This window comes from Lepisosteus platostomus, chromosome 23, assembly GCF_059453375.1.
Source record: "Lepisosteus platostomus isolate fLepPlt1 chromosome 23, fLepPlt1.hap1, whole genome shotgun sequence".
Lineage (NCBI taxonomy): Eukaryota > Metazoa > Chordata > Actinopteri > Semionotiformes > Lepisosteidae > Lepisosteus > Lepisosteus platostomus.
In genome coordinates this window covers 6,623,712-6,636,265 of record NC_142633.1, presented here as the reverse complement: position 1 = coordinate 6,636,265, position 12,554 = coordinate 6,623,712, and the positions used below count along the sequence as shown (strand labels likewise).

General features: G+C 46.3%; 1 protein-coding gene across 4 annotated transcripts in view; it reads right to left on the bottom strand.

The window, feature by feature from the left end:
• Positions 1–12,554, bottom strand: part of foxj3 (forkhead box J3) — a 146,337-nt gene that overhangs the window by 101,112 nt on the left and 32,671 nt on the right. Inside the window, exon 1 of one of the 4 annotated variants that reach the window (XM_088616906.1) lies at positions 6,715–6,904. The exons of the other annotated variants lie outside the window; for them this stretch is intronic. The gene's annotated coding sequence lies outside the window, so the exon portion shown is untranslated. Of the gene's footprint in view, positions 1–6,714; positions 6,905–12,554 lie in introns of those variants that run through there. 4 annotated transcript variants of the gene reach the window in all.

Here is a 12,554-nt window from a genome sequence, read left to right as displayed (position 1 = left end):
GGGGAGATGGTATTTGCTTTGGAAATTAACACATGGGCTTGTAATTAAGGCTAGTTTGCATTATAATCGATATTCACCGTCCCAGAAATAATTACCAGCATATGAAAACTGCAGTGGCTCGCAGGGCTGTCTGAAACAAAGTCTTAAAAATGCGCTGCTTGATTCCTTGAGTCAGCCTTCTGGTCTTCATTACTATCACAGATCAATCTTCACCACGTTTAAAAGAGAGCATTTTCATTTCATGAGAAAACTCAACTGATTAGGCAGTTTATCACCTGGCAGCTGCACTGGCGAGGACGAAGGCGCATAATGAGAACCTGATGAAAATAACAGAATGCTGTCGCAAACCGCCTGTCACACACAGAGATCCAATCGCCTCTTCTCCTTGAACCCAACCGTTTGTGTCAACTGCTTGAATCAGAGGCAGAAAAATACAAATCAACACCCCTAGAGGTTCACTCTCAAAAAGAGCTTCCAAAGAACCCCCCCCCTCCCCGGCTCCCCCAGCAAACACCGGGGGCTGAACATATGGCAGGAGAGATCAGGCACAGCACTCAGGGATGCAGTATGTTCCTGCCCTCGGACACAGAAGCTTGCAGCGCGTTTTTTTCAGGGGGGGTCATGAGGGGCTCCACCAAACACTCGAGCAGGGGCTTCGAGTCCACGCACAGCCGGTTCGCGTCACCTGTGCACCAGTGGCAGCACACACCTGACAGCAGGCTCTGTGAATCTGACACCCCTGGGAACTGCACAATGAAACCCACTGCACTCGTCAGTGCTCCATTTCTGCCGGCTTGCGCCGCTGAAAGTAGGATTTGTGCCGTTTTCGTTCCCGGGATATAGCGCCCTATTTCTTCAGGGGATGCGACGCCACTCAGCCCCCCGTGAATGGCGCAGGGGAACCGGACCGGTCCGATTGGTGCGTGCTCAGTCTGTGCTGTTGAAAGTAGTCTGGGTGCTTTCATTCCCCGCGAGTCCCTGGAAAAAGCGCTGTTTCACTAGAAAGAAAGCACCTCAGATGCTACATTCAACACCACAACCCAGCACTAACGGAGGCAGGGGGCTTCACTGTTGTGCTAGATGCAAGGGGCTGACTGAGCGGTCCTTGGCGTGGGGCACCGTCTTTGGACTTGTTTGTCATCCTAGTGACAGGGACACTATACTGTACTGTAAAGGGGCGCCATCCTTTCCAAAAAAATTAGACACCCCAAATAGCCCAGTCTAAAATTCAGGGATGAACTAGGATTTTCAAGATATTATAGAATATGAGGTACCACAATAAAAACAAAACACAACCATCAACTGCAAGCTGGGAGGCAAAAAAAAAACCAACATCAAAATAAATTCTGGCACTTTCAGCAGAAACCCTCCGCTCTGTAATCACATTTAGTATCAATATTGCAGATTATTGAAAACAGCTGTGAAGGGCATCAGCTCACAGATCGCATCACCCCAGATCAGCGCACCCGAAACCTGTCCCGCAGCCCCCAGGATCAATCAAGGGTCTGGGGTTTTACTGTATCTGCTGGACATTGAGTTCTATGCACTAGTGCAGTGGAGCCCAATATGGGCCCGAGAGGAACAGTCAATTCAATTCAAAACAAGGTGCTCTAGTAGCATGACCGATGGGCACAATCAGTGTTGCCAACGCAAATAGAAATAATAAAAATAACATGAAACAAAATAAAAATAAAATCTACAGACATTTACAACAAAGACATATCATAAAATATTTACATATACTGTAAACATATAGAGCATTATTGGGAAACACTGTTCCTCAGGCTGTGACAGGAGAGTGACTGGGCTGCCAGTTCAGCTGAGTTCCCTCCTCCCTCTCCCAGTAGGATTGGGACCCGTTGTGATTCTGGCAGGTGTGGGAACTCTGGGATCAGATTTCTGAATTTAGGGAAGAATGTTTCTCTAATCCCAGGATATCTGTCACAGTGCAGTAGTCTCTCTTCGGGGTTTTGTTCCAACCGAGTTGCTGATTTCAATGTGCTATTTGGGGAATATCTGTAAATTTGCTTGCAGCTCATAAAAGGCGAAATGGGATTTGTAACAGATATCAACCCAGCACCAATTTCTGAGTTTCAGAACTGCCCTTGTTCAGGTGTGCGAGCCCGAGACAGAACCAATTTCAAAATGTTTCGTTAAAAATTGATCATTTTTGCAACCAATGAGGACTTGTCCTAAGTTACGACATCTTCATTTTTCCCTCAGACGTTAAGATCTTTGTTGCGTTAAAATGAAAAGAAAATGTTAAGTTTAGAAAAGGGCTATATTTTTGTTTTTCCTTGTTTGCCATTATGGAAGAGAAATAGCAACCCTGCCACTGGAAACGAAGAAGTTTAATAAAAACTAGAGAGTTTAAATAGATTTTTGGTTAGAAAAAGTAATAAAGATTCATTACTTTGGAGGCATGTGTCGATTGTCGATTATCGCCTATCCTCTTTTTTGAAAACCAAAATATGGTCGCCCTACATGACAGTGATTCGGCAAACTTGGGATCAGAACAAGTGTGACCGGATCTCATTTGTACTACTGAGTACTGTACATATCGAGATCGTAATCCCACGACAGTAGGGTGACCAGACGTCCTCTTTTTGAGACCTAAAATATCGGTCCGACCAGGATTGATAAAATTCCATAACCTGTCCGGGGTTTTGTTTTGCTCGTTACTCAGACTATGTAAACCAACACAGGCCTACATCATCTGTATTAGAAACTACAGAACAAAGATCTAGAACTGGGGCAGCATGGGGGCACAGTGGTTAGCACTGCTGTCTTGCACTGCTGGGGCCCACAGTCCAAAGACATGCTGGTCGGTTAACTGGCTTCTGGGAAAGCTGTCCCAGGTGTGAGGTCTGTCTGCGTGTGCCCTGCGAAGGACTGGCGTCTCGTCCGGGGAGTATCCTGCCTTATACCCTTCGCTTGCTGAAACAGGCTCCCAAATTGGATGAAGCAGCTAAAAAAAAAAAAGGATGGATGAGAAGAATGGAGAATTGGGCAGACGCATGGATTCCTGCAGCTCCACGGATTGTGTTCAGCAAGGTTGAGGCTGCAGCTCTTATCAGAGGCTGAATACAAAGAACTGAAAAATGAAGCAAAGAATACAAGGACGCCGAAAAGGCACAAAAAAATCTAGATGACAAGCTGTTGCCGTGGAGCTGGCCGTGAATGGCAGGTATCCTGGAGTCTACAGATTTTACCACTGTGCTAAAATCAGGCATGGCCAAGTTTACTGCTCAAACCTCAAGCCTGTGGTTCCGAGGGCAGTGCTGCACAGAAGGACCACTCTCTCCCTACAGTACTAACATTTCTTCTGGGAAGCCAGCCGAACGACGCTGACTGGGGCGACAAACACTTGTAGGTGAAGAGTAGCCCCAGGCTCTGTGTTGATTTATTCAGTACTCAGTGGGAAGAAATGAAGGAGAACGTTTCACCTGGAGAAAAGGGGTGAAGAGTAAATAAATGCCCAGGTGTTACACGTCAGCAGTAATCAACCACAACACTTTTGAATTCCACTGCATCACCGGACTCGGCAACGCTCGGTAATTGAGGAAAACCAAAGTGCGCAGCCCTCAAACCACACATTTTAACACTTCCTGCTGGAAGCGATTTGAATTGTCAAGTTATCGTGACAGGGAGCTCTGGATGCAAACCAGTCAGCCTGCTGCAGTCAATCCGGTTTTCTTCCAGGAAATACAGAAATAACACACACAAAAACACAGCAAAACAAAAGCCGACAGCCCAGCTCTGCAACGTGTAACGAGAAATCGGTTATGCTACATGCACTGATGTTTGTAAACAATGGCTCTAAATTTAGAAGAGGAATGTAGCGCAACCTGCTAAATTAATGTTCACATTTCTACGAAGCATGATTCTAATCGTTCAATACCACTATACAGGCATGTGCGTTTATTGTGTAAGCTAAGAGCCAAAACATAAAAATGAGGTAGAATCTTCCTTACTTTGTAAGAGCAGCACAGAAACATTATGATGAAACTAAACATTCATCATTTCTTGGTCCTGTTTGTAACTGACCAAACCTCAGAATGGATTCAAGAGTCCATCTGAATCCAGAAAAGAGAATGACATTGACCGCTTTTAATCAGAGAATTCATATAATGGTAATGCTTACTACAGCATCTACTAAATTCATATAGTATGATTTATATCGAGAAGGTAACGTCCATGCAAGCTACTGAGACAATACTCTACTTCAAATCATGGGAGAGAGGGAGAAAAATAGACAAAAAAATAGACAAAAATCAGGGATATGTGGGTGGACTGGTTCACTGGCAAGAGCACGGGCAGACCGGCCCCCCGACACAGAGGAGGGGGACACTGGGAATTCTGCACACTGTGGCGTGGAGGCACACGAGCTGTCACACTGCTGGAGGTATGTTTCCATGACAGCCGAGTGCAGGACAAGCGCCGTAGTGTGGCGATCGAGAACCACATGTTGGCACGCAGGCAGGAAACAGGCGAGAGGTGATGGGTCACTCTGCACTGATCCCAGGAGTGATGTTATAATTGCTAACAGCACCCTAGTGCTCCGGCCTCCAGGGATACAGCAGGCTCCTAGGCAGATGAAGCTTCAACAGCCCACTTTCCGAACACAGCTCAATAAAACAGCAGGTTAAACCTGAATAACGGCTTGAACCGTTTGAGAAAACGTTCAGAAAGGCTAGCGTACGCTTCGAAAAGCAACACACCAGACTATGTGAATACCCTTTTGTGTCGAGTCCAGCTAAAGGCTAAAAAGGATTTAGTCTTAAACAAATCAAGTTATTCCAAATTTTTACAAAAGCATTAAGGACTACACTGAAGATTAAAGTTAATAACACCAGAACTTGGATCACCTGCTTGTTCCACAGCCTCAGTGCTTTAGATTTTTGAAGTTACAGATGTTAAATCCTTCGCAGTTTGATGCATTTCTTTAGAACTCAAGATAGCAATCGGAAGCTTAAAAAAAACGCGCATTTAATTCCCCCATCAACAAGAAGTGGAGGAATATTTGCAGAGTGCCCTTTTCAAGATTAGAGATTTGTCTGCCACACGTGGGCCTGACTGAAGTGTTTGTGATGGAAATGCCTTTTTGTACAGGTACTACATTTTTGCGTTTGTCAGTCATTTCCCAAAAGCTGAACACAGATTCCAGCGACAAGCAACAATCAAGCTCTGTGTGGGAACAAAAGAAGCACTGTGCTGCTCTTTCAGGAGGTGAAGTCAGGCAGTGCAATCAGTTGGCCCCAGTCTCCGACGATCCCCTCATCAATATATTAAACAGCCGCAGCCAGACCAACACGTTCCTCGCAGCAGAGAAAAGTTCTGAGTGCTGCAAAGATCCAACATATCGACATTTTACTGCAGTCCAACAACTTTTAATAAAACATCAAAAAAATGCAAAATTGTATTAAAGATGTTTTTTGGAGCGGAGGACATCTCACAACGCCTCAGCCTCAATTTTTCATGCGCATGAAAATTGAAAATCCACCCCCCAAGAGCAAATATGCGCTGGTCCCTGGTATTTCTAGTAAAAAAAAAATGCAGATTGAACTTCGGGGAATACATGTACTTGAAAGCAGAAGACAAGACAGCTCAGCCAAACAGGTGCACCAGACCAGCAGCTCATCGACTGCTGTTTAAGCTCTTCTGTCCTGAGCTGGAGCTTGTGAAGCTGATCAGAAGGGCATGAGCCATCTCAGCCAAAGAAAAGAGCTCAAGACTGCAGGCTAACTGTGGGACAATACGGCCCTTCTACAACAGAATGATAATGCGCACCTAGAGCTGTTTAAATAAGAAAATATCTTTTTTTCTAACAATACAAATGAAAAAATACCAGTGCTCAAAAATGCAATGAAGACACATTATAACTGACTTAAAACAAGCTAATTCTTCAGTGGTCACTTATCTTCCTTGTGTCCCCTTCTTAGCTGACTGCTTATAAAGAGCAATGTTCGTACCCTCTGGCACGAAGGGTTAACTGGCATGTTGGTTCATTCAACGGCACAGATTTTATAAAGCATTTCTTTTACCAGTTATAAGGGACCGAAATACTAAATATGTGGGAACAGTTCAAAGAAATCTCTACATCTCTGACCTCGATCTCTAAGTTACAACTGTGAACTTAATGGGCTTTTCGTGTCCAGCTTGTTTCTGAACAGACCCGAGCTGGGCAGACCGATCCCCTACAGCAGTCATATACAGGCCGCCACAACCTGCGGACAGAGACCAGGCAACAGAGGCGTCATTTCTCTTGAGCAATGAAGCGCTAGTATTTCTCACCCGTCGTCTGTTACAGAACCGAGGACAGCAAACACGAGAGGCCTGCGTCAAAACAAAAGAAGGGGCTCATTATCGGGATCGCTCCAGCTAAACGGGCGCCCGGAGATCTTCGACGAGGAAGCTGCACTCCAGCAGGGCTACAGACACAGATCTCAGCTGCGCACCGCAGGCAGCGAACAGCTTGTGGTTAAAACCGCGCCATTTCCACTGGATGCACAGTTCTTTTACCTGTCAGATACACACTCTGCTCCCCCCCCCCGCCAAAATGAGAGCCTTTTCAAAAAGACACGCATGCAGTTTTCATCGGTCCTAGAAGAAAAACATCTTATTTTTCTGGAGGGCCGATGGCTTCCAGAGAGGTGGGTTTCGTTTCTGTCACCTTTGCCCCGAAAACGCTGAAGGCGCCGGGAAATTACTCACCTCCGTCACGTACGCCCCACGCTTACGTGCGCAGAACATCGCCCATTAAACAGAATTCGAGAGCCTCCTTGAAATGAAGACTGCAGAAACGGCCGCCGTGACGGGCCAGACAGACATTTTTCACATTCCTGCGCTGACACTATTCCTCCAGGAATTGTGAAGCGGAGCAGTTTCCCTCCCACTAACAGACGGTCAGCGGAGACTTGGGTTTTCTTCATCTTTTTTTAAAAAGGCATCTCAAGCTTTCTATCTGGTTAAGCAACTCAGCCGGAAAGGGCTCATTTGCAAAACAGCAGCCCCCTTGCCATCTCCCCCCTCGAATATACCAGCTGTTCACAATTACATAACAGCAAAGTGCCATCAAATGAAGTCTTTGGGGGCCGCTTTGTACTGTCAGTGGCTCCAGTTACTACATGATTTGTAGTTTGCCGAGAGCTCGGCGCTGCACTACCTGCTGATACTGAAGTGGGCCGAACAACTGAGGTTACGCAACTCCAGAGATTCCTTTTAAAGGTCTTCCTCTTCAGGGTGCGCAATTATAAATAGCGGTCACAATACGACAGACTTTCAGGGCAGGCCTTGCATTTCAATTGCGAGAAATCACAACCCAGCCGGGCCCAGCTCTCACCAAGCCCCTGTCGGCCCTTCCTCGGTGAGAGAGGAACTCCGGGGTGTGGATACGGGGGGACGGCTCGTTAGGCTGGCCCTAGCCCCCCCGAAAGAGAAAAGCTCCCGCCTGTCCTTCTGAGCTGCAGAGGCTCCTGGCAGCACTCATCTCCTCCGCGCCGCGGAGCCGGACGGTCAGCCCAGAAGCCTTCCTCTACCCCGCGCGCGGGGGGGGGGGGGCACCCCGACTCTGACTGCGTCTTCGCAGCCAGGAACGTCCTCTGCAAGAACATCCCGGGCCCCCTCATGTCTCCGGCGGTGCCAAACTCAAGCCCGCAAAGCTCCTTGTCAGCTGTGGTGACTGCAGTCAGCACATTCCTGCACACAGTGCCCTCTGGGTCCCTCTGGGCCACTTACACACGACTCCGAGGAGACAACCCTGCCAACTACCTCCTGGGTCAGACACTGCACATCTCCTAGGAAGGTCTTGCAATAGGAATGAAGAAAATCAGCTTCTTGCTTTTATAAATGCAAATGTAAAGAACAAGGACTGCACCCTTAAGTAACTGCAGCAACTTCAAACCCATCTTGATTAAACCCAAGGACCTGGTGCAGGTTAATGGGAATATTTACAAAGCAAACAGCACCCAACCAGCATTCATACGACGGATATAAGGCGACTTCACTGCAGAATGAGCTCTCCTCTGCAGTCGTTCTCAACCAGCAGGTGTTTCTGTTGAGAAGCTAAGGCAGTTCTTCAGGAGAGAAGTGGGAGGTCAGCACATGCGGTCAACAGACTGACCCAAACTAAGAGCCAAAGCAGGGATAGAAATAACTGCACTTTTTATACAAATCTGTGACACTTTTATGCGCAGCAACATTTAGGGTCAATAGAGTAATTTCCAAATCCACTCACTGAAGTTATTTGGATATTAACATGTCACCAACAATATTAAGATCACTGCATTTGATAGTTATTTTAATTGTTCTATTTTGCTTGTTGGTTTATTTTTTAGAAGAGGTGAATATGGATCCTGGCTTAATCCACAGTAAACTCTAGTCAGTTATGACAGTATGGCTGGACTCAAGGCCAGCAGCAGTTTCCTTATCGCTTGGCCTTGAAAACTCTCAATATTGTTCACTCTGGGTTTCCTCTTTCAAGCTCTGACACTGACAAAAAGACACGCCATTTAAAATGTGTCAACAGCCAGATTAGACCAAATTCTTCTTCCATGAGGCTCGTTTTTTTCTCCACACCAATAGCAACCAGTGTGATGTCAATCTAAATATTTGACACATTTTCTCGTACGCAATATTTAATGAGTGCAAAATTACAATCTTAACATCAGGTGTCTTGAATAACAACATACTGTATAAGCATCAAAGCAGTTTTAAGCATTATGGTGGATTCCAAAGGATAACACTTACAATATTTCATACAGCTGCACCATTATTTTATCTTTTTTTACAGCCTAAAAATGTTTCCATAAAGGCAAAACTACTGATCACATTAACCAGAACTTGGGGGAACTGGCAGTGAAAAATTGTACTCAACACAATCTGAGTGCTAGAGTAGTCAAACTGCTTAAAAAAAGGTTTTTGACAATTTGATCATCGCCTTGTTTATGAAATCATAACATGATAACGCTACAAATGGCTCCTCTTGGCAAACGCATTGTAGGTGAACTTCCTGTTTTAACCGATTCAGATCATTTTGAGATTTAGAGTGCAATAAACACTGTTGTTTTTAAGGGAGCATCTTGTATTCAGACAACAAATCATTCAAATTTCTCAGGAGCTGCTTTGCAAATTTTCTTCAAATGAGGAGCAAATCTAGTAGGCATTCTTTCTGACAGCTCGTCTGTATTCCACCCATATCCATGATTTATCAAGTACAGAGACAGCTTCTTATGTTTTAAATAAGAATAATTAACACCATTAAACATTTGTGTATGTTTCTATGTTCTTTCTCTCTCTCCATCCTGGAATTTAAATCATTTCTTTGACAGCCCACAGGCTGACTTACTCCCCGCAGTAAACAATTCAGTGATTAAGATTGGTTGTACTGCATGTCAGTCAATTCATGCTCCAATCACAGAGCTGGATTATTGGAGGGATTAAACAAGTTACACCCACTTTCTACCAGAGGTACTGCATCATCTGTACTATTTGGATTTCTAAGCATCCCAAAGGGCAAATAATGAAATGGTTGTAGCTCTTAAAATTGGTGAGCCACACAATCTGCATCGCAGGCACATGAGGCTTGTGTTTGAATTCTATTTCCTCAGCCACAGGGGTGAAGCGCAGCAGGGCAGTCCGAATCCACAGGCCCAGTTCAGGATCTGACTACACAAAGCTATTAACGCACTCTTGGTACCACTTCAAAACACGACAAATATCTTATTATAAAACTTCATAAGCTGGCACTGTGAACGCACACCATGCCCTTTAAAGCAGACAAACTGTAATTCAGTCCCGACAGTCTAGTGTTTGTCTCAGAGCTACAGATGTTTTCTTCTTTCTTTGACCCTTAATCATCAATAAACCAAACGGTTCCTCAGACCTCAGGCAATTCCAGGCTGGTGCCAAAAACGTCTTTCATTTCAGCGGCAGATAACGCTTTATCTTAGGTTAGATCACCGGAGCACAACCGATCTCTTGCACAAATGTATGTGCCACGATTTTGAAAGCACTGGGACTGCAGCCCTGTGAGCTGGCATGAAGACGAATGAAAACCCCCAAAAATGACAGATTCTGTAAAGGTTTACAGCGAGTTCAACCCTCTCCCTGGAGTGAGGCCCGCTTAAAACAAAGTCCAACAAAGAGAATAATGAGATGCGAGCCTAATCCCATTACAACCAACTGTAGGAGCTGCCAGGATCCGAGCGAGGGGTTGGTAAACACTCGGAGTGCCGCAATTTCCGGTGTGCATGAGCTGGCAGCTCCCCCTGCGTACAATATTATTGCTCAAGTACCAGCGAGTGGCGGGGCTGGGGAGATCACACATGCAGATTAGCGCCGGCGAGGCGCACCAGCAGACCTGGGGGAAATGAAGAGGCGGACGCTGCCCGCGGGGGTTATCTGATATTAATAAGCTGCCGGGCTCCTCTTCTCTGGGCGTGCCTGGTAAACCTGCACCGCCTCGCTTTCGGGTCCCCCAAACCAACGCCTGCTGCCGATTAAGCACAACACTTAAAAGCCTTTACTTAACTGGTTCCATTCTTCACCCCTCTGCTTTTCTTAGTGCCACCATCCACGGTCTCTGTATATTGTAATTGTGTTTTCTCTTGTGTATTCTTCTTATTTATTGTTGTTGTCGTTCTGTAAAGCCCTTTAAGAAGCCCCCTTTAAAGGCGCTATATAAAATCAAGTTTGTTATTAATATGATTAACACCACCAGCAAAACCCAAAACGCGGAAGACTCTTTCCGCGGAAGGCAGGAGGTGGAAGCCCCGCTGTCCCGGCCAGCGGCTCTGGGCGGCACTGGGGCCGTCGGCGGAGATGCTTTTGGGTTTCGGGAGCCAAGACCGCCGATTGCCACCCACCCGGACACAGGGGCTGCCGGAGTAAAAACGTCTCGCTAAAAAGGCGGAAATGAAACAAAGCCTGAAACCGAGTCACTGGCGTGAAGCTGGCAGGCAGGGACTCGGCCGTGACGAAGCGCGGGCACGGGGGTGTCCCGGGGCGCCCGCGGCTGGGCAGCTCGGCACCGGCCCCGGCAGGAAGCTCGGGCTGCCCTCCCCGACGCCGCCAGGAGAGGGAGCCGGGGGGCAGCGCCCACCGGCACGCGTGCCCCTGCTGCACTGCGCTGGTGTCGCGGCCTACAAAGGCGGACATGAGCTGAGAGCGGGAAGAGGCGATGACACTGTCAGGCAGGTTTTTTAAAAATAGCATTTCCTCTCTCTCTGCTGCCTCAGCCTTCATGATCGAAAGGACTTGGAGAAAGTTTCCAAATGGGCTTATCGCAGCTCACTGATCGATGATGATTCTCACATCCAGTTCTCAGAAGATCAGCATAGCGGCATTCTTACCAGTGTCAGCATACCACTTCAAGAACAACATGAACTACCCTCTGTTACAGCGTTACACACACATTATAGCTGCTAAAAGGACATCATGCACTTTAAACTTAAACCAGCAAATAACGACGACTCCTAGTTAGTCATGGCCTGAGACCCATATTGTCTTAGTTGAGCAAACAACTGTGATAACCTGCCAACAACAACAACCAACACACAGGAGGAAAGGGTGAAACTGATAAGCAAGGAAACTCCATGGTTGTCAGTTCCTTCCTCACGTAAAGCACGCACAGGTTAGCAGGATCAGATGACCTGTAGAGGTACCGCAAAGGGAATGTTGCATAAGAAGTAATGTCAGGCGATTCTGAAAGATCACTTCTCTCATGCCAACAGGACCGAACTGTGACACTAAGCAGGGCTGCAATTGGCGGTGGAGATATCTGGAGATTAGAAAAACGTGCTTTCCGAAGCCGTGAACTGAAAAGAAATACAACTCCCGAGACCGGCAACAATCTCTTCTCCAGAGTGCTTCTGAAGGGCCCTGAACGCTGCCCCACGCACCAGGCGGTCAGGAACGGCGTTCATCTCTTCCCGACTGGAGCTCCTCCAGCTGCACAAACAGGCAGGGACACTCGGATTCTGAGCAGCGGAACCCAGTGATTGTTTCCTACTCGTCTGACTGTCTTACAATGGCTTCCGTTTTAAAGTCTCTTTAAAAAAATGCACGTGGTCAATCAAGTCCATTACTCTGACCCATTAGGCCTACATTTGATTTTACCTTTAGTTATCATTGGGTCTTAATATCAAATCATACTACCTACTTACCAACTTAAAATACTTCTATTTTCATTTAAAACGCAGATGAAACTAGCAAAACACGTTAGAATAAGAAATACACAGAGCTGACTGTGGAACAGATTCATTTGACAGAAGTCCAGAAAAACAGTCTCTGTGGTTAGCTGGCAGTCTTACTGTAACTATAAAAGTCATAACTGGTTCATATAATTCAGTTAATTCTGCCTGAGCATTATTTACTTTTGTCTTTCGGCATCCAATATACACAAGAGCAAGAGAAACGCCGTGAAAATGAAAGAGCTTTGGACTCACTTGAGTTTTCAACAGCTTTCAAGTAGATGAAGACAGGTGTTGGGTAAGAAAGAAGAGGGTGATGCTAGTGTTTCCGACGCCTCGGGAACTTCAGGCCGCGCACGTTGT